This window comes from Macaca fascicularis, chromosome 15 (genome assembly GCF_037993035.2).
Source record: "Macaca fascicularis isolate 582-1 chromosome 15, T2T-MFA8v1.1".
Classification (NCBI taxonomy): domain Eukaryota; kingdom Metazoa; phylum Chordata; class Mammalia; order Primates; family Cercopithecidae; genus Macaca; species Macaca fascicularis.
In genome coordinates this window covers 107,262,193-107,284,669 of record NC_088389.1, presented here as the reverse complement: position 1 = coordinate 107,284,669, position 22,477 = coordinate 107,262,193, and the positions used below count along the sequence as shown (strand labels likewise).

Here is a 22,477-nt window from a genome sequence, read left to right as displayed (position 1 = left end):
GTAATCCCTGCACTTTGGGAGGCCAAGGCGGGCAGACCACGAGGTCAAGAAGTCAAGACTAGCCTGGCCAGCATGGTCTCTACTAAAAATACAAAAAAATTAGCTGGGCGTGATAGCACATGCCTGTAGTCCCAGCTACTCATGAGACTGAGGCAGGATAATTGCTTGAACTCAGCAGGCAGAAGTTGCAGTGAGCTGAGATTGCGCCACTGCACTCCAGTCTGGGCAAGGAAGCTAGACTCCATCTCAAACAACAACAACAACAACAATAAAAAAATAATTTTTTTAAAAAAAAGTGTGGTCTGGGAATTGGCAGCATCAGCATCAACCGGGAGCATGGCTGGTGACATAATCTGTGTGGCCCAGTGCAAAATAAAAATATGGGCACCTGTTCAAAAAGCAGGGAAAAAGTGCCACTACATTTGCAAAAATGTTAAGCTTTTTTCTTTCTTCCACAGTCTCTCAACTTGTTATGGTGTTTTATATTTGCTATTTAATGTTATTCTTTTTTTTGAGACTGGGTTTCACTTTTGTTGCCCAGGCTGGAGTGCAGGGGTGCGATCTTGGCTCACTGCAGCCTCTGCCTCTTGGTTTCAAACAATTTTCCTACCTCCGCCTCCCGAGTAGCTGGGATTACAGGGGTGCGCCACCAACTCCTGCAAAAATTTGCATGTTTAGTAGAGACAGGGTTTCACCACGGTGGCCAGGCTGCTCGCAAACTTCTGACCTCCAGTGACCCATCCACCTTGGCCTCACAAAGGTTGAGATTACAGGCGTGAGTCACTGTGCCTAGCCCATTTAATGTCATTCTAAGTAAAAAAAAAAAACATTTTTAATGATGAACATGGATTTACCATTCTTCTTTTTTATCAAGCAATGCCAGTTTTAAATACAAATATCTAAGCATTTAATTCCTAAGGTGGAATTGTTGAAATAACAACTTGTATTTTGTAACTTGTACACACAGCTGTATTTTGTTCTTACCAGAACAGTGGAAACACTAAATAAAGTCACTTAACTGTTTTTGTTTTACTTCTTAATAAGCACACATTCTACTCACAGTACCTTCCACTTCCTGAAGGATAGGGAAGGACTGAAAGGAAAAAGAACTTTCCCTTCTCTTCTGTGTCATCATTTTAGCATCCGTGGTTGGCTAATAGAGGGAAGGAACCCAGGAGGGATGTGACAGGGTTTCTAGGTCATTCATGTTTTCCAGAACATCACTGCCTTCTTTCTGTGTTCATAGCAAGTTCTGGTACCAATGGCAAGCACGGCCTCTGCAGGCTGTCAGGGACCCAGCCATAACATGGCTGTCAAGTCACAGCCATAACACACCACTTGGGACTTGCTGACCTCCCACCAAAATTTTGTACTCATGGGGGGCATCTCAAGTACCATATGCAAATGGAGCGCAAAAGACAGTGGCCCCACATATTCATACTGCACTGCGTGCATCTCTTCTAGTCTCCGGCTGGCTGGATTGCCCCATCAGACTCACAAAACACAAGTTCAAATTTTAAAATCATTAAAAATTTTAAGGTGAAAATAGTGTGTTAAACCAAGTTCAGAGCATGTATAGATTGCAGCTTAGGAGCTGGCTTTGCTTAGGAGCTTGATTAAAATGCAGGTTCTCGCCGGGCGCGGTGGCTCAAGCCTGTAATCCCAGCACTTTGGGAGGCCGAGACGGGCGGATCACGAGGTCAGGAGATCGAGACCACCCTGGCTAACACGGTGAAATCCCGTCTCTACTAAAAAATACAAAAAAACTAGCCGGGCGAGGTGGCGGGCGCCTGTAGTCCCAGCTGCTAGGGAAGCCGAGGCATGAGAATGGCGTAAACCCGGGAGGCGGAGCTTGCAGCGAGCTGAGATCCGGCCACCGCACTCCAGCCTGGGCGACAGAGGGCGACTCCGTCTCAAAAAAAAAAAAAAAAAAAAAAAAAGCAGGTTCTCAGTGCTGCCCACCCTCAGCCCCACCCCTACCCCTAGACCTGTTGAATCAAAATTTGCCTCTTAAGATTCCCAGGTCAGTGTTTTTGGGCCTGTCGAAGTTCAGGAAGCTCTGGGCTGGTCTAGACCACTGAAGATTCTATCTCCCAGGCTAGACGCTGGCTTTACCCCCTGGGAGGCAACGGACAACTTCCTCTGATCTGCCCCACACTCTCTTCCCTCCTCTGGGCCCTACCTGCAGCTCCCCGGGATGTTATCAGCTGCATCGCCGGCTGGCTTTTCTAAAAACAGATGTATGAGGCTGTGTTCGAATCTCAGGTTTCACCTGCCTTCCACCATCCAAGTACTTTGAATATTCGTGAATCCCTGTGGCAAGGAAGAAACCACAAAGAGAATCTAATAGGAGCCTTCCTTTTAAAAAGACCCAGTTTAAGGATATGGGCCAGAGGCGGAGCCCCCCAAAAGATGAAAGTCTTGTTCATTTATATGTCAATATGTAGCTGAGATGCCTTTATTACTGAGAATTCTAAAGTGAGAATCTTGTTCCGCACCCCCCCGCCCCCCCGGCTCCAGGCGCCATTTGTTATTTAATTTCATTTCTTTCCCTGCTTTTCCTAGCTTTAAAATTACCCAGAGTGGATGAGGATGCAGTATAAAAAAAAAAAAAAAAAAAAACCTTTTTTCTACTTCTGTTTGAGACTTTTTATGATGAAATGTTAGAAACATATTAATAACATGTCCCCAAAATCTTTAAAAGAAGATCAAGGAAGAGAAAAGGGAGTTGAAATTTTAATTCACTTTGGCATTCAAGAGGTGTCTAAGAGCCCGGGTGCGGTGGCTCACGCCTGTAATCCCAGCACAGAGACCGAGGCGGGTGGATCACAAGGTCAGGAGATCAAGACCATCCTGTGAATGGTGAAACCTCTTATCTACTAAAAAAAAAAAAAAAAAAAAAAATACAAAAAGTTAGCTGGGCATGGTGGCGGGCGCCTACAGTCTCAGCTACTCGGGAGGCTGAGGCAGGAGAATGGCGTGAACCCGGGAGGCAGAGCTTGCAGTGAGCCAAGATAGCGCCACTGCACTCCAGCCTGGGCCAGGTGTGTCTAAGAATAGGCCCGGCACGGTAGCTTACGCCTGGCCTTTGGGAGCTAGATCGCTTGTGGCCAGGAGTTCGAGACTAGCAGACCAGCTTGGGCAACATAGTGAGACCCCGTCTCTACAAAAAATACAAAAATTAGCTGGATGTGGTGGCACACACCTGTAGTCGCAGCTACTCAGGAGGCTGAGGTGGGAGGATCACTTGAGCCTGGGAGGTTAAGGCTGCAGTGAGCCATGATGGTGTCACTCTGTCCGAAGTGTGTGAACCAGAGCAACTCCATCTTGAATAGGAGCTAGGTAAAAAGAGAATGAGACCTAATGAGCTGCATTCCCAGAGAGTTAAAGCATTCTAAGTCACAGGATGAGATAGAAGGTCGGCACAAGATACAGGTCATAAAGACCTTACTGATAAAATAGGTTGCAGCAAAGAAGCTGGCTAAATCCCACCAAAACCAAGACGGTCACTAGAGTGACTTCTGATTGTCCTCACCGCTACACTCCCACCAGCATCCTGACAGTTTACAAATGCCATGGCAACGTCAGAAAGTTACCCTATATGGTCTAAAAAGGGAGGCATAGATAATCCACCCCTTGTTTAGCATATCGTCAGGAAACAACCATAAAAATAGGTAAGCAGCAGTCTTCGGGGCTGCTCTATGGAATAGCCATTCTTTTTTTCTTTCTCTTTTTTTTTTTTTGAAATGGAGTCTCACTCTGTCACCCAGGCTGGAGTGCAGTGGCGCTATCTCGGCTCACTGCAACCTCCACCTCCCGGGTTCAAGGAACTCTCCTGCCTCAGCCTCCCAAGTAGCTGGGATTACAGGCGTGATCCACTGCACCTGGCTGGAGTAGCCATTCTTTTATTCCTTTACTTTCCTCATAAACTTGCTTTCACTTTACGGACTCACCGTGAATTCTTTCTTGCACAAGATCCAAAAACCCTCTCTTGGGGTCTGGCTCGGGACTCCTTTCCTGTGATAACCACACTCCAGCCTGGGTGACAGAGTGAAACCCTCTCTTAAAAAAAAAAAAAAAAGGAAGAGGTTTTTAAGAAGAATAACTTAGGAAAGAAATTCAGTCAAAATTAGCATTAAATAAAATGTACAGGAGGCCATTGGTTTGAAATGAGCTCCTGCACTAGGCCTAAACAGCCCAAACCAAAATAGAGTCACCCATGCTAATGTTCCATACCACCAAGCGGAAGCGAAGTTGCTTACCTGTACTTCCAAGAAATCAGGAGAGAGAAAGAGCTAATAGCCAAATCCCCACACAGGCCAGTCTCAATGAGCATGATGAGGAAATCCCTCTGCCTTGATCTTTATAACGAAGGTAACTTTGAAACGACTAATCCACCTGTTCTCTGTTTCTGCTTTCCTCAGCTCCTTTCTGTCTTAAAACCAACCTCCTCTGCCCAGCTCACCACAACATTCTACTTTATAGAATGAGGCAGATTCTGAATTGCCTGATTCTAGAATCACAAATAAAAGCCAATTAAGATCTTTAAACTAAACTTGTTGTAATTTTGTTTGATGACAATAGGAACTTTCTCCTTCTTGTTTCTCTCTCAGCCTGAGGCCAGAAATAGATTCACCCCTCAGCTAAAATAGAATTGCCCCTCAGCATGTGAGCAAACCTTTACTGCACCGCTAAGTTGCAAGTCAATAGAGAATTTTCTTGCACAATAGTGGCTCCCCTCCTTCTGTGAGGGAGAGCATTTTAAAAAGCAAGAGAAAAGAAAGGAAAAAGAGAAGGAAAAAGAAGCAAAGAAAAGAGAACATTTTCAAAAGATGCATGCTGCCCTTTTGATGGGGGACGGCCTCCTTTTCCTCTTCACTGCCAACCCCACCAGATAACATTCTCCCAAATGATCAGGACTGTCGGAAGCCAATATCGACTGTAGCTGCTTATAATTTGTTAGTAACTTTCTGGCATAGAGAGTTTTAAGACCAAGCTTTTATGTTCCCTGACCAGGATTGGGAAATGGCATACAGAAAAGAAAATGAGGGGGTAGGGATGAGGGAGTAGCACAGAGGCTGTGGGGGGCATGAACTGAACCACAAAGAGGGTGGGGGGCAGGACTTGAACCTCCTGAAGGTCTTGGGATTTTCAGGAGTGCTACTCCCCCCTCATTTCTCCTCCACCCCCAACCAAGGCAGGAGCAACAAAGAAACAGCCTAGCAATGAGCTCCTTGGGGTTGAGGTTTTACTGCATAGCTGTGTGCTGTGAAGAATTTTCTTATAAATTGCCCTGTTTGCACAATGATGGCATTCTTTTTTGGATCACCAACTCAGGACATTTGGTAGCGTGAGTGACAGAAACATTTTAAATTCATGGGAAATACAAAACCCTCTTTGTGGGCATTGGTTTCAGCTGCCGCTTCAGGTAACAAGAGTTTAGCTAAGTTTTCCTTCTTTTCCCTTCCTTAGCCATTGATTCTCTGGCCAAGGTGCTATCAAGTAGCCCAGTGACCCACAGGCCAAGGGAGGGAGGAGGAGATGAAAAGCAAGTTAATTCACCAGATGGAGAGTGGGACCATTTCAGCAGGAGGCAGTTGCATTTCCAAAACCAGATCAAAATTAAGTTCAAAAAGCTAAGTCCTGCTTAAAGAGCTGAAGGCACAGAGATAGGACTAGTTCTGAGCTGGAACAGGAGATGAGGAACTCTCCTGCCCTCACCTCCATTTCTCCAGGGCCTGAATCTAGCATGATCTAAGCTGTAAGTCCCCCACTGTCTGTGGTCAGTGGTCTCAAACTGTGTTGGCTTAAACTTTGTTTCTGCCCTTGGACAAGTTACTTAACTTCTCTGATGCTCACTATCTTCATCTATAAAATGGGGACAATACTATCATCTATCTCATTGGCTTTCTGAGAGGAATCAGTGAGGAAATATATGCAATGGCCTGATAGCCCAGGACACATAGAGCTTAATAAGAAGTAGCAGTAATGGGAGTAATTGTTCCAAAGAGGAAGCTATTGCCAAGTCCAGCCTCACATATTTTCAAAGAATACATGGAAGGGTGGTCCCTGAGCTGACAAAGCCCAGATTGTCTCAATTCCCTCAGAGCCCAAAGGTCTGGCAGGCAAGCCACAGCCCTGGGTCACGAGTGAGTGGATCCACACCACCGCCCTTCATGAGAAACACCTTCCCTTCCTTCTTGCCTGGTTTCCCTCTCCTTCTTCTGTCCATCTCCATCTTTTTTTTCTCTCCCCTTCCCCAAAGACCCCATCAGCTCCACTTTTTCGCTACAGAGCAACCTAGGAAAGTCATCTCCTAGTGCTGAGCCCCACCTGCCTCTCAAGGCAGTGAGGACAATGGAGCAGATGCTCTGTAAGTCCCTTTGGAATGGACAAGGGGCCTTTCATCCCAATAATCCTGATATGTTTTGTTGAGTCTGAGAACTCTCTTGTCATAAGTGCTGACTATGGGGACCACAATCTAGTTTCACTCAACCAGTCTGTAAATCCAGGTGCCAGCTCTTGCACTAAGGAAGTCCCCTAGAAGATCCTTGCCCAAGATCCTTCATCTTTCTCCTCCAAAACAGTGAAGGGGCAGACTTGTCACCATGTTCATCCAATCTGAATTCTCCATGGGTCTTGCATGTTGGGCTAACTGTTTCCATATAGAAGATTTAGTTTCCTAGCAGCCAGGTCAAGACTGATATGAGCCGGGCGCGGTGGATCAAGCCTGTAATCCCAGCACTTTGGGAGGCCGAGGCAGGCGGATCACGAGGTCAGGAGATCGAGACCATCCTGGCTAACACGGTGAAACCCCGTCTCTACTAAAAATACAAAAAAAAAATTAGCCAGGCGTGGCGGCGCCTGTAGTCCCAGCTTCTCGGGAGGCTGAGGCAGGAGAATGGCGTGAACCCAGGGGGGCGGAGCTTGCAGTGAGCCGAGATCGCGCCACTGCACTCCAGCCTGGGGCACAGAGCGAGACTCCGTCTCAAAAAAAAAAAAAAAGACTGATATGAAATTCTTCTTCTGAGATCTCTTTCAGCTGCCTCATTAGCTGTAAATACAATTATCTGGCTTCTCTTGGTTCTTATGAGCTGCACCATATTCTTCCAGTACATTTACTTTTGCTTCAATTAGTCAATTTATTTTGCTTGCAACCAAGATGTCCTGATACAGAGAATCTTCAATTCCCTTTAGTAACATCCAAACTTCATGCAACATCTCAAGTGCATCCCATCCTATCACTCTAAGAAACATGGGATCCCAGAAACATCCTGGTTCATACTCTACTTCTCTAGGATCTGCCATTTGATTACTAGTTAATCAAATGACCAACAACAATTTATTCACACCCACATGCATTGAACAAAGTCAGTTCAAGGAAAAGTCAAAGTAGAGATGAGGGACTAATATTGGTTGGGTGTCTACATGTGTCAGGCACAACATTAAGGGCTTTATATTTAGGATCTTCTCTCAGCTTTATTGCTATACTGGAGATTGGTATTGCTATCCCACTTTACATTTGAGATAAATGAGGATTAGTGAGATCAACTAATTTTTGTAAGACCATATATCCAGTAGTTATTAGAGATGGGATTTGGATTCAAGTCTATTTGTCTCCAAGGCCCATGTTTTTTTTTGTTTGTTTGTTTTTTGTTCGTTGTTTGTTTTTCCCTCTCTACAAGAGATGGCAGACTGTGGCCCTTGGGTCGTATTTTGCCTGCCACCACTCACTTTTGTAAATTAAGTTTTATTCTAACAGCTGTGCTCATTCTTTTGCTCTATAATGATATAGTTGAGTATTTGCGATGGAAACAATAAGCATTGCAAAGCATACAATGTTGCCTACGTTCCCTTTATAGCAAAAGTTTGGGCTGGGCATGGTGGCTCACACCTGTAATCCCAGCACTTTGGGAGGCTGAGGTAGGTGGATCACCTGAGGTCAGGAGTTCAAGACCAGCCTGGCCAACATGGCAAAACCCTGTCTCTACTAACAGTACAAAAAAATTAGCCAGATGTGGTGGTAGGCACCTATAAACCAGCTAGTCAGGAGGCTGAGGCAGGAGAATCACTTGGACCTGGGAGTTGGACCTGGGAGGTAGAGGTTGCAGTGAGCCAATATCATGCCACTGCACTTCAACCTGCGTGACAGAGTGAGACTGTCTCAAAAAGAAAGAAAGAAAAAGTTCGCTAACCACTGCTCTACATCCTATTCTGGTCGTCATCTGTAGATTCCCCATTTCTGGTTCAGTTTTCTTTAGGGGATTTCTTTACACGAACTCAAGCATCTGATTCTGCATTCTTCCTTTATCAAACCTAGTCAGAAAAGCACTGTCTCATTCATACAAAAGTGTAAGTGACCAATAAAGCTTAATGTTTATCCCTCCCATAGATATTTGCTTTTTAAGAACGAACCAAAATTTAGGCCAAAAAGGCAAGTCTGGTGGGAATTTTTGGTGGGAATTCTGAAATAATGGCTTTCACAGATTCGTGATTGAATCACCTAGATTTTAGATGGGCCCATTCCTTGTGTCTCCCAAAATCATGCTACATATGATTAAAGGACTACAGAAAGGCTTTTTTTTCAGGCATGGCCTGTTCAGAAAGGTCTTGGTTGGGTCCTAATCTTAAGGTCAGTGGGGTGACTGCTACTTACGGTCAGGACCAGGACACTGGCTACTGATTTCAGATGTCACATCTTCATATACTTTCTAACTCTCAATTTGTAAAGATGACCAAAAAATTAAAGGAGTTAATACACTATTTTACCAACCAGTAACATCAGCATAACTACCTGTGTACAGCAATTGCTGAAGATGATCAGTTGCAATGATTTACAGCTGGGTTTGGTGTTGACTATCAAACTCTCCTCACTAGTGTAAGCTTTGCCAAGAGAAGCTGAAGCTCTTTTCTAGATGGAGCCAAGGGCCTCTTCTTTTCCCACTTGGTTCTATGCCATCTTCCAATATCTCTTTGGCCCACACTTGTGTGCACCAGCCTGACTGTGTCCTTGAATTAGAACCGATGCAGAAATTGCAAAGCATGGCCCACTGTGACAAGTGGGAAGGAAACCATTTCCCACCTCCTCACCTCCAGAGACTCACTCTCTGCTAGTGATTTTATCTCTTAAATGGTTTCCAAGTATGGCCTTTCCTCTCTTGTATTACTATTGCTCAGATAGCAACCACATCTTGCCATTTTTATAACCTCTCAAATGATCGTCCTGCCTCAGTCTCACTCTCTCAAGTCCATCTCTGAAACTGTTTCTAGAGAACTTTATGATTCATCCAGGCACAGTGGCATGTGCCTGAAATCACAATAACTCAGGAGGCTGAGGTGGGAGGATCACTTGCCTGGGCAACATAATGAAACCCCGTCTCTAAAACAAATTTAAAAAAAAAAAAATCAAGAGTGGCCAATGTCCCTTCCCTGTCTAAACCTTACAGTGGCACCCAGTCTCCTTCCTAGATGGCACACATCCAGGTCATATACCTGAACATATCCGGTCAGCATTAAACAATAGGGAGCAGTGCGGCCTGGGGTGAGCCAGAGGCTTAAAGGCATGTAGACTTTATTCAAACACTGTGAGGGCCGAAATAAAAGCATCATCTGCAGACTGAAAGCAGTCCACAAGCAATGCATGTGCTACCTCAGGAGAAATGCATGGTCCTCTTTTTACCATGACGTAAAAGTCTTCTCTGGCCTGACTTCCACCGTTGATCCTTATCCCCAGCTAAAACCTAGCTCTTACTTCATGCTCCTGCCGTCCCCATCTGCTTGATTTCTCCTGAGTTTCATGCCTCCCTGCCCCTGCTCATCTTTCTTCTTCTTTTTTTTTTCTACCTCCTGCTTATTCTGTCTTTAAAGCTTAAGATCCTTTCCTGGACCATCCCCCGCCTCCAGGTGAGCCAATATTGATCTTCTGTGCCTTTCTGGAACTTGTTGCTGGCCTCCGTCATTACAATGACTGCATTATTTTAGAATTATGTCCTCCTGTGTTCCTCCAAAGAATATTAAGTTCCTGGAGAGCAGGGAAATATGGCATTTGTACATGATTCTTTATGCCTGTGTCTATAATAACCTCTCATCAAATATTTGCTAAACCAAACACTAACCAGGGGGCCCAAGAGAGCTCTGCCTGGTTCCAGGAGCCGTTTGTTAGCTAGAGATTTGCTAGTTTTAGGCAAACACTCTATGTCACAATTATTCTTTCTAGATAGAAATCGCATACTTTCCTCAAATGGTGTTTATGGAACAAAATAAAATGAAATGTACATGAATAAATGGCACAAGGCCTGACATTTAGTTGGAACTCAAAAAGCGTAATGTTTTAATGAAACTCTCTTAGAAAAGGCTCAAAGTCCAGCCATTAAAGTGTAGGTTATCTTTGACGATATGGCTGCTCTAATTACTTATCTTATTTTCTGTTGCTTCAGCATAAATCTGCTCTGTAGATAGCGAAGTAGGCCGAGGTGTTCAGAATAAAGGCTACCTTTAGGAAGTGTTGACTGAAGGGGAGCGTGATGGAGCTTGATAAATGTTGGAAAGGCTCCATTTCTTTATCTTGGTGGTGTTTACACAGGTGTATTTGTCCAGGGTTACAGATGGAATTGCGTACCCCAGGAAGATATGCTGAAGTCCTCATTTCCGGAACCCACAAATGTGATCTTATTTGGAAATAGAGTCTTTGCAATATAATCAAGTTATAATGAGGTCATTGGGATGGGCCCTAATCCTATATGATTGGTGTCCTAATAAAAAGGGGAAATTTGGACGCAGACACACAAATAAGAGAATGCCATGGGAACGCATGGGAGAACACATGACAACAGAAGCCAATATTGGAGGAATGCCAAAGATTGTGGTCATTCCCAGAATTCAGGAAGAGGCGAGGAAGAATTAGATCTAGACTTTCACAGCATGTCTCTGCTTATACCTTGATTTTCAACTTCTGTCCTCCACAACCGTGACAGAATACATTTCTGTTGTTTTAAACCGTCTAGCTTGAGGTACTTTGTATGGCAGCCCTAGCAAATGAATGCAGATTTTGGTACTGGGAAGTGAAATGTAACAAATACCTAAAATGTGGAAGTGGCTTTGGAATTGAGTAATGGTGAAACCTCCTTTATGACAGTGGGAGAAGTCTAGCATGGCTGACTCCATTTTGCTTCAAGCCTCACAGGCTGGCTGTCTTCATTCATTCCTGGGCATATGCCAAGCTAACTGTGGGAGGAATACAGATTATAGTTTAACTTGGAAGCAAGGATGATTATAGTCCCTTCCTAAAACTAGTCCCATCCTTGCTCAGAGACTGAAAACTAATGAAAGGCGGTGAGATTAGGATTATGGGAGGGGTCTGAATTCTGCTAAAATGTAGGGATAGTTTCTCTAACCCTTTACTGCTCAGAAGTCATGTAGCCAGAGGTCACAAGACTTGTGATTTCCCCAATTGTTCTTACAGATAACATCACTATTGCAGAACCTAAAACCGGTTTTTTGAGATTTTTCTGTTTTTTTTCTTTTCTTTTTTTTTTTTTTTTTTAATTTTTTGAGATGGAATCTCACCCTGTCACCCAGGCTACAGTGCCGTGAACTTGGCTCACTGCAAGCTCTGCTGCCCAGGTTCATGCCATTCTCCTGCCTCAGCCTCCCAAGTAGTTGGGACTACAGGTGCCTGTCACCACACAGAGCTAACTTCTTTTTGTATTTTTAGTAGAGACAGGGTTTCACTGTGTTAGCCAGAATGCTCTCAATCTCCTGACTTCATGATCCGCCCGCCTTGTCCCAAAGTGCTGGGATTACAGGTGTAAGCCACCGTGCCCAGCCTGTTTTTTGAGATTTTTGTGTACTGTCCACTTCCAGACTCATGACTCAACCGATCCTGTGGCCCTCAACCCAGAAGCAGACTCAGAGCATGAGGATGGATTTCCACACCCCTATAATTGCAGCCCCAACCAAACAGCAGCACCCATTCCCTAGTCCTCTGCCCACAAAACTATCCTTGAAAAAATGTAACCTCTGAGCCTTTGGAGGGACTGATTTGAGCAATAACTCTATCTTCCATATGGCTAGCCTAGCATCAATTAAATTCTTTCTTTACTGCAATACCACGATATCGGTGAATTGATTTTGCCTGTGCAGCAGCAGGAAGAACCTGATAGGCAATTACAATGGGTAGACGTAGAGGAATTTTCAGGAGCTTCATAGTAAAAGTCTAGAGTGCTTTGAAGAGATTGGTGGTAGAAATATGGATGTTAGCTGGGTGCAGTGGCTTATACCTATAATCCCAGCATTTTGGGAGGCTGAGGCAGGAGGATCACTTGAGCCCAGAATTTGGAGACCAGCTTGGGCAAGATGGTGAGAACTCGCCTCTATAAAAATTAAAAGAAAGAAGAAAGAAAGAAGTATGGATGGTAAAGGCCATTTTGGTGAACTTTTAGAAAGAAGCAAGGGAAGCTGTAGAGAAAGCTTTTATCATGTTAGAAAATACATATATCATTATGAACAGAATGTTGCTAGAAATATGAATATTAAAAGTGCTCCTGGCCAGGTGCAGTGGCTCAGCCTGTAATCCCAGCACTTTGGGAGGCCGAGACAGGCGGATCACGAGGTCAGGAGATCAAGACCATCCTAGCTAACACAGTGAAACCCCATCTCTACTAAAAAAATACAAAACACTAGCCAGGCGTGGTGGCAGGCGCCTGTAGTCCCAGCTAATCGGGAAGCTGAGGCAGGAGAATGGCATAAACCCGGGAGGCGGAGCTTGCAGTGAGCTGAAATCCCACCACTGCACTCCAGCCTGGGCGACAGAGCGAGACTCCATCTCAAAAAAAAAAAAAAAAAGTGCTCCTGGTAAGGCCGCAGATGGAAGTGAGGGACATTGGTATTGGACACTAGAGGAAAGGCAAACCTGGTTATAAAGTGGCAGAAAACTTGGCTGAATTATCTTCTACTACTTTGTGGAAAGTAGAACTTGTAAGTGATTAATTTGGATATTGAGCTGAAGTGATTTCCAAGCCAAGTGTGGAAGGTACAGTCTGGTTTCTCTATGCTGTTCAGAGTAAAATGCAAGAGAAAGAGACACATCAAGGAATGAACTGCTAAGCATAAAGGAACCAGCATTTGATTTGGAAAATTCTCAGTCTATCCAAATGACCTGCTCTGGAATTAGAGCCAAGGGTATGTCTGGACAGTATTTGCTAAAGGGATGAGATTATGATTTATGAATCCAATCAACCAACTCAGCAGAATCCAGGAATAGAGATACAATTATCCAACAAATATCTAGGAGGGACTCTCTTGTCTTGTGGCTTAGACCCCTGGATTACCTGGGAGACTGACAACGTTTTTAACAATTTTATACCAGTGAAAATGCTGCCAATCCAGACTGAAAGGGACCGAGGCAAGATGAAATGAAGGAAGAATGAGCCTGAGACCAGAGCCACAGATGCAGGGTGGATGGGACCCCTGGTGGGCCAAGAAGGTGAGGCCATCCACCCAATGGGCCAAGAGAACAGAGCCTCAAGCCACAGAAGATTCTTTTCAGGCCTTGAAATCTAAATGAGTTTTTTCTCTTGGGTTGTGGACTTGCTTTAAGCCAATGACTTCATTATTCCTTCCGATTGTTCCCTCCTGTTAGCGCCCTGTTTCAGAGCAAAGGCTTATGCAGTGTTTCTGCCCTGGCTCTCTATTCAGGTGACTCAGTTTGGAGTGCATGATCAAAACCAGAGAGCACGGCACGCCTCTGCACCTTGCCATCAGCTCACTGTGAGGTCTGGGTGCTCTGGCACATAGATCTCCTCTTTAAGCAGCACAACCCCTAAACAACGATCCTCTTGGCAAAGCAGAAGCCAGGAACCCCAAATAGGCTCTTTGCGGATCATTTTAAGGGCTGCCTTGCAGACCCCTCCCACCTACGTAAAACGGCTCATTTCCTTTGCCTTTAGGTGCCCTTCCAGATCTCCTGTGTCGCTGTGATGTTTTATGGGACCAGATCTCTTCCCTGACACTTGGCGAGGAATCTGCCATTTTCCCTTTAGAATTAGTGCTTCTTCCTAGAAATCTTCCCCATGTAACGGGTTTAAAATATTATGCTACTTGGAAACAGTTCAGCACTAGCCAGTATCAAAAGTCCTGTAGCTCAGCTCCTTGTTGAGGGACGCAAAACGCTGGGTAAGAAGCGCAAGGGGGAAAAAAAAAGTCCTAGCTTGTGTGGGAGAAGGGCTGACTTAAAGAGCACAGTTCAATTTTGCTAGACACCTGCTCCATCTCCTTCCTATACCTGGTTCCACATTCCCAGGCGTTTTCTCTTTGAAAAGATACAGAAGCAGGGGTCATTTCCATTTCCTCTGCAGATTGCACAAAGGGAGACATCTCGCCATTAAGAAAAGACCGTGGAGTGGTGGCCGGGGCCTGTAGTCCCAGCTACTCTGGAGGCTGAGGCAGGAGATTGGCGTGAACTCGGGAGGCGGAGCTTGCAGTGGGCCGAGATCTCATCACTGCACTCTAGCCTGGGTGACAGGGCGAGACTCCATCTCAAAAAATTAAAAAAAAATAAATAAATAAAGGCCGTGGAAGCCATTGAAGGGGCTCTCTTCAGTTGATGTCACCCTGAGTCTTTTGGGGATGCCCTTGTTTCTTTAGAAAATCATTCTACCTCTTTGGTATGGTGTCCTGGACTTCCCTCTAGCCGCATTCCTGGACACTTTCTCCATCACGCCCTTCACTGCAGCCATCTCAGGATATTTTCTTTTCTTTTCTTTTCTTTTTGAGTCGGGGTTTCACTCTTGCTGTCTGGGCTGGAGTGCAATGGCACAAGATCTCCACTCACTGCAACCTACGCTTCCCGGGTTCAAGCGATTATCCTGCCTACGCTTCCCAAGTAGCTGGGATTACATGTATGTGCCCCCACGCCCAGCCAACTTTTGTATTTTTAGTGGAGACAGGGTTTCACCATGTTGACCAGGCTGGTCTCGAACTCCTGACCTCAGGTGATCCACTCGCTTTGGCCTCCAAAAGTGTTGGGATTATAGGCGTGAGCCACCGCCCCCAGCAGGATATTTTCAGTTTGCTAAATGCGTCCCTTTCTCTTCTCCCTCTGCAGGGAACGTCCTTCCTTCTGGTGTACCCAGCTGGCCCTCTGGAAATGTTTCCCCTTGCCTCTCCCCACAACTGTTTGTTTCAGGATCACTCTGGGCTCCCTGCCTGCTGTGCAAACTCTATCCCACTGCACAATAAGCATTTCTCCTCTTATCTGACTTCTCCTTGAGACCATACCTCCTGACATCAGGGACTGACTTTACTGGCTGCATTCTAGCACCTGACAAGGTGAGGAGTACCTTCTGAGTACTCAGAGGATGGCCGACTATTAACTTTGAGGTAGACAGTCCAGTGTTTTAGCTTTCTGTTCAGCGAAACAAACACAGACATACATGCATCCTTTCGCACATTTAGTATTGTTAGGGCACAATATCACTCCCATGCACAAGCAGGTCATAAAAAATCAGCCATAAACAGATGATTACTTTTAGAAGAACCCAAAATTTTGCTTTACTGTCTGAATTATTAGAGGATTTCCTCAATGGTTGTTTGGGCTTTCTGCTCATATTTACAAGTAGACTCTAAAAGGCTCTGAGTGAGGAGCAAGAAAATAAATAAATAATAAATAACCTGATTAAAAAATGAGCAAAAGATCTAAATAGACATTTCTCCAAGACATACGAATGACAAACAGGTATATGAAAAGATGCTCAACATTGTTAATCATCTGGGAAATGCAAATCAAGACCACAATGCAGTAACACCTCACACGTGTGAGGCCATTGTATATATATATATAAAATATAGTATGTATTTTTCTCTACATCATCTCAGATACTTTATATATATATACATAATATATTATATATATTTTAAAATATTTTAAATATATGTTATATGTAATATACTTTTTTATATATAAAAATGCATTTTATATATAAATATAAAAAAGTGTCTGAAAGGATGTAGAGAAAATGGGAACCATTATGCACCGTTGCTGGAAATGTAACATGGTACAGGTGCTATAGGAAACAGTACAGAGTTTCCTCAAAAAATTAGAAACAGGACGACCATGTGACTCAGCAATCTTGCTTCTGGTATACATCTGAAAAAACCGAAATCAGGATCTGGAAGAGATATGTGCAATCCTATGTTCACTGCAGCATTATTCACAATAGCCTAAATATGGAAGCAATCCAAATATACATCAGCGGACAAACGGAGAAAGAAAATGTAGTGCATATATACAATGGAACATTATTTAGCTTTAACAAAGAAGAAAATCCCACTATTGTAATAACACGGATGGACCAGGAAGACAGTCTATTAAATGAAATTAGTCAGTTATAGGAGGACAAATATTGTGTGATCCCTATTATCTGAGGCACCTAAAATAGTCAAACGTATGGAGGTAAACAATAGAATGGTGGTTGCTAGGGTGTAGGGAAGGGCAATGTGGGGAGTTGTTCAATGGGTATATACTTACAGTGATACAAAAGTGAGTAAGTTCCAGAGATCTGCTCTACAATACAGTGCCTGTAATTAACAGTAAGTACTGCTAAATTAAGTTTAGCTTAAAGCTGCCTCCTTACATCTTCTAAGTCAGGCTAAAGGCTTCTCCATACTTAGTCAACTGCAACCTAAGCAGATGTGAAAACAGACTGTACCCTACTCTTGTAACAATAGCTATACTTCAGCCACTCATAGGAAGTCGACTGTGCAAACTGTCTTCAAACAAGGCCAACGCTGAGCTATAACGATCCAGCCGTTTCTGTACTTCACTTGTTTTTTGTCTGTCATTTTCCTTTTTCAGTCCATAAATTCTCTCTAACCACGCAGCAGCCCTGGAGTTGCTCTGAAGGTATTCTGTTTGATGAGTGGGGTGGGGTACCCGAGTTTCAAATTGTTCTTTGCTCAGTTAAATTCTGTTAAATTTAATTTGTTTACAGTGTTTCTTTTAACAGTACTTATGTGCAAAGTCACTAAATTGTGTACATTAATCTGTGCAGCTTTTTGGATACCAATTATTATACAATACAGCTAAAAAAATAAAGATTAATCGCTTCTCAGCGTTTTGGCTAGGATCAAGTGTAAAAAAATAAAGATTAAAAAATAAAAAGCTCTGGCCAGGCACAGTGGCTCAGCACTTTAGGAGGCTGAGGCAGGTGGATCACCTGAAGTCAGAAGTTCGAGACCAGCCTGGCCAACCTGGTTAAAGCCCATCTCTACCAAAAATACAAAAATTCGTGATGCATACCTGTAATTCCAGCTACTCGGGAGGCTGAGGCACGATAATCAATTGAATCCAGCAAGTGGAGGTTGCAATGAGCTGAGATCGCGCCACTGCCCTCCCACCTGGGTCACAGAGTGAGACTCTGTCTCAAAAATAATATAAAATAATAAAAAATAGGCCAGGCACTGTAATTCACGCCTATAATCCCAGCACTTTGGGAGGCCGAGGGGGGCCAATCACGAGGTCAGGAAATTGAGACCATCCTGGCTAACACAGTGAAATCCCATCTCTACTAAAAATACAAAAACTTAGCCGAGCATGGTGGCACCTTCCTGTAGTCCCAGCTACTTGGGAGGCTGAGGCAGAAGAATCGCTTGAACCTGGGAGGCAGAGGTTTCAGTAAGCCAAGATTGTGCCACTACACTCCAGCCTGGGTGACAGAGTGAGACTCAGTCTCAAAAAGTAAATAAATAAATAAATGTAAAAAGCTCTGTGTATAGATGAGGCTTATCCACTGGTGGCCTCCCTGTAGGATGACATGGCTGGGCTATTTTCCTGGAGAAACCCCAACTATCAGAATTTGTCTTAACTGAGGTTCTCTCAAAGCAGACCTAGAAAGAGGGAGCCCGTTTAGGTAATTTATTTCAGAGGTCATCTGAGAAAACCCTGGTAGGGAGGTGGAGAAGTAGCAGGAAAGGGAAGGAAGTCAATGTGGGTGGACAATTGGAGCTCAGTGCTGTGGGGATTTCTGGGGGTCAGTGTAGGTCACGCCCCTCATGATTCTCTCCCTGATGGAAAAGCAAGAGAGCCATGCCCTTCTCGACCACCTTGAAGCCCATGAATTCTCGGCCTGTTCTAGCTGGGTCTGTTTGCAGGTTGAGAGAAGTGTTCACCTGAAGAAAGCTGCAGGAATTGCCAGGAAACCATCTTTAGGTGCAGAAGTGGATGCTGAGGAGGACACGGGCAAAAGGCCGATGGTGTCTGCGTCTGCATCGTCAGAACTTTCCTCAGGCTGGTCAGCTACCCCTGAAGTGAATATTGCCATCTCCTACTCGTGGGTTAGGTGACTAGCCGCCCGCACTCTGGGATTTGGGTGAGAGAGAGGACTGGGCTCTCTCTTTAAGCTTAGCTTTCGCTTGGCCAACCCATTCTCAGTGTGGAAACTCCTCTGCTGTCCCCTTGTCCCCTAGTCACCATTGGTTCATACTGTCTGGAGCAGTGCTGCCCAATAGAAATAACATGGGAGCCACAGAAGCCATTTTAGATTTTCTATCAGTCACGTGAAAAAATATTAAAAATACACAGAAGAAATTAATTTTAATGTGTTTTATTTAATCCAATTGACCAAAAATATTATTGTTTCCACATATAACCAATGTTTTTATTATTTATTTATTGAGATAGAGTCTGGCCCTGTTGCCCAGGTTGGAGCGCAGTGATGTTACCACGGCATACTGCAATCTGGACCTTCCCAGGCTCAGGTGATCCTCCTGCCTCAGCTTCCCAAGTTGCTGGGACTACAGGCATGTGCATCCACACCTGGCTAATTTTTATATTCTTTGTAGAGATGGGATTTTGCTATGTTGCCCAGACTGATCTTGAACTTCTGGGCTCAAGTGATCCACCCTCCTCAGCCTCCCAAAGTGCTGCAATTACAGGCGTGAGCCACTGAGCCCAGCCTACAACATATAATCCATGTTTTTAAAAATCTTTTTTAATTGTACCGAGTCTTCAGAATCGGGTGTGTATTTCACACTTAACCCACATTTCAATTTAGAATAGCCAGACTTCAAGAACTCGGAAACCACATGTACTTAGTGGCTGCCGTATTGAGCAGTACAGCTCTAGAAACTAAATTTCCAGTCTTGTGCAAAAGTAAGGGGAAGGGCAGGTCTTCTGCTGTAAGGCATTGAGGAGGAAGCTGGGAGTCTAACTTCTTTTTTTTTTTTTTTTTTTTTTTTTTGAGACGGAGTTTTGCTCTGTCGCCCAGGCTGGAGTGCAATGGCGTGATCTTGGCTCACTGCAAGCTTTACCTCCCTGGTTCACCCCATTCTCCTGCCTCAGCCTCCCGAGTAGCTGGGACTACAGGTGCCCGCCACCACGCCCAGCTAATTTTTTTGTATTTTTGGTAGAGACGGGGTTTCACCATGTTAGCCAGGATGGTCTCGGTCTCCTGACCTCGTGATCCATCCGCCTCGGCCTCCCAAAGTGCTGGGATTACAGGCGTGAGCCACGACGCCCGGCCCTAACTGCTTCTTAAAAAGCCTTTTGACTAACTTTGTTTTCCCATTTACCCCCATTTTAGAAATTCCTGGTGGCCCCAATATCTGAGCATTTTTGTGGTTCTGTGGTGCAAATAGGATGGATGACTCACTTTCCCTTGCTAGCAGCTGAGGTGTTTGCCTCGCTGATCTGCTGGGCCAGCTCACTCTCATCCGTCAGCTTTCCATCTTTCCATTTTTCCTTGGTGTTTCCTCCACTCCAAGTCTCTTTGTCCTTATGGGTTTGTGGCTTTAAAAAAAATCATCCATTTTCATTGTATTGGAATGTTTGGAGAGAACAGAGATAAACATAGAGGTTGAAACCACCATCTTTAACTGATCATCAATAAGTTTTCCATATCACTGGAATTTGATTATTTTTGTCTATAAATTTTTATTGTGAGTCTGGTGTTTTGGTTTAAATCATCTGAAAACCCTATGTATGCAATAACTATTTCTAAAAGGAACAAATGCATGAATAATGAGATATCCAGGAGACTGACTTAATCCTCAAATGTCATCCAATCCAGTTAAAACCAGTGCCCAGAAAGTGACACCCTTTGGGTCACCCTTCAGGGAGCCTGTTTCCCCTTGCACTCCTTAGCTCAGCTCATTTCTCTCAGTGACTACTGAGCTAAGAAAGCCCCCAGAAATAGTTAAGAATTTTAAAGGCTCTTAGCAGCAAACCAAATGCAAGACAGAGCCATGAGTCAACTGTTCCACCTCCCTCAACCTCATCGCCCAACTGTCTGCTAGAACAGACCACTTCCTTGTAATACACACGCTCTTTCTCTAGCATGGAGATTTAGCTTAACTCTGCCTTCCCCCACCTTCAGCCTCATTTCTTCTTTTGAAAGGGCTGGGCTCCTTTTTGTGCTTTTTTTTCGTGAATCTTAAAAATGAAGCCCAGGCTCCTTGGAACACAGAGCAACGTTAGAGTTCAGTATTTGTGTGTAATCAGTGTAGGGCTAGTGGCTTTGGGGTTCTTTGTTGGTTTGGTTTTGTACTTACCAACATATTATTCTAGAATCCAAGAATAAATGAAAAGCAATTTAAATATGTATTAGAGTGTCTCATAAAAATTACAAAAATGAGATTTTATTCATAATATACAGAAAAAAAAATCAAGTTTACTCCTTTTGCAGAAATGAAAGCCATAGGAATCAATAATTCTTCAGACCCAGAGATCCCATTTAGTTAGCTTCTTTTACTGACACAGGGGATAGTTCAATCAGATTCCATATATATCTGAACAGTAGACAGTAAAGATAAGGGAAGCCCTAGAAGCTCCTAAATGGTATCAGAACACAGAGGAAATTTCTATAGGTGAGATAAAGAGAATTAAATTTGGGGGTGGGGATACGATCACAGGAGGAATCTTGCTGTTTCAAAGTTTACAGTAGTGAAGTCAGCTAAACAGGCAAATTGAGTTAAATTGGAGGCTCTTCAACGCACTCCCCATCAGCTTACTGGGTGCTAGTCTCACAGGATCCAGCATGTTATGGATGTGTACTCTCCCTACCTCCATCCAGGCATCCCATATATTATTTTCCAGCACATATTTTCAGCTCTATGTATTGGGATATATTTTATTCACATCAATTTATTTTTTTAAATTTTTACTTATTTATTTATTTATTTTGAGATGGAGTCTCACTCTGTCACCCAGGCTGGAGTGCAGTGGCGTGATCTCGGCTCACTGCAAACTCCAACACCCAGGTTCACGCCATTCTCCTGCCTCAGCCTCCTGAGTAGCTGGGACTACAGGCGCCCACCACCATGCCTGGCTAATTTTTTGTGTTTTTAGTAGAGATGGGATTTCACCATGTTAGCCAGGATGGTCTGGATCTCCAGACCTTGTGATCCGCCTGCCTTGGCCTCCCAAAGCGCTGGGATTACAGGCGTCAGCCACCACGCCTGGCCTATTTTTTTTATTTATTTATTTTTGAGACAAAGTCTCACTCTGTTGCCCAGGCTGGAGTGCAGTGGCATGATCTCAACTCATTGAAACCTCTACCTCCCATGTTCAAGTGATTCTCCTGCCTTAGCCTCCCCAGTAACTGGGATTACAAGTGCCTGCCACCATGCACGGTTAATTTTTTGTATTTTCAGTAGACTGGGATTTCACCATGTTGGCCAGGCTGGTCTTGAACTCCTGAGCTCAAGCGATCCACCCGCCTCGGCCTCCCAAAGTGCTGGGATTACGGCCATGAGCCACAGCACTGGCCTATTCACATCAATTTTTTAAGTCATAAAGATAATAGGATTGCCCTAATAAAAATTCCCATTATATTAATATTTCCTGACAAAATATTTTTCTTTTTTTTTTTTTTTTTTTTGAGACGGAGTCTCTCTCTGTCACCCAGGCTGGAGTGCAGTGGCCGGATCTCAGCTCACTGCAAGCTCCGCCTCCCGGGTTTACACCATTCTCCTGCCTCAGCCTCCGAAGTAGCTGGGACTACAGGCGCCCGCCACCTCGCCCGGCTAATTTTTTGTATTTTTTAGTAGAGACGGGGTTTCACCGTGTTAGCCAGGATGGTCTCGATCTCCTGACCTCGTGATCCGCCCGTCTCGGCCTCCCAAAGTGCTGGGATTACAGGCGTGAGCCACCGCGCCCGGCCCGACAAAATATTTTTCTTATAAAAATGTCACATTTGCCTAGATATTTATGGTTTTCAAGACATTTCGAAACACCTTATCTTGCTTCCTCTTCACAACAACGTTATGTATTTGAAGAAAGGTAGTCTTATCAGGCATCTTATTTGTTGATTAGTGTATTTCCTTATCACCCCATACTACAAAAGACTAGAGGTAGAACAAAAATACTGCTGGAAAAGGTAGGGTCGGGACTGGACTCCGGGCTTCCTCACTTCCAGCTGGAGGCCCTGTCCCCTGAGGATCTTTATCACGTAGGCCTTTAGCTCCTTGCCCGGAGGTGGCTGCC

General features: G+C 44.2%; 2 long non-coding RNA genes across 2 annotated transcripts in view; both read right to left on the bottom strand.

Moving 5' to 3' along the window:
* Positions 1-2,314, bottom strand: part of LOC141408674 (uncharacterized) — a 62,228-nt gene extending 59,914 nt beyond the window's left edge. The window contains exon 1 of the long non-coding RNA XR_012424810.1: positions 2,183-2,314. This is a non-coding gene — a long non-coding RNA (uncharacterized lncRNA). The remainder of the gene's footprint in view (positions 1-2,182) is intronic.
* An 890-nt stretch (positions 2,315-3,204) lies between these two features.
* LOC141408675 (uncharacterized) lies at positions 3,205-21,705 on the bottom strand. The gene is made up of 3 exons (XR_012424813.1): positions 19,647-21,705; positions 3,954-4,062; positions 3,205-3,338 (listed from the first exon to the last, which is right to left on the bottom strand). It is a non-coding gene; the product is annotated as an uncharacterized lncRNA (long non-coding RNA).
* Positions 21,706-22,477: the final 772 nt, after the last annotated feature.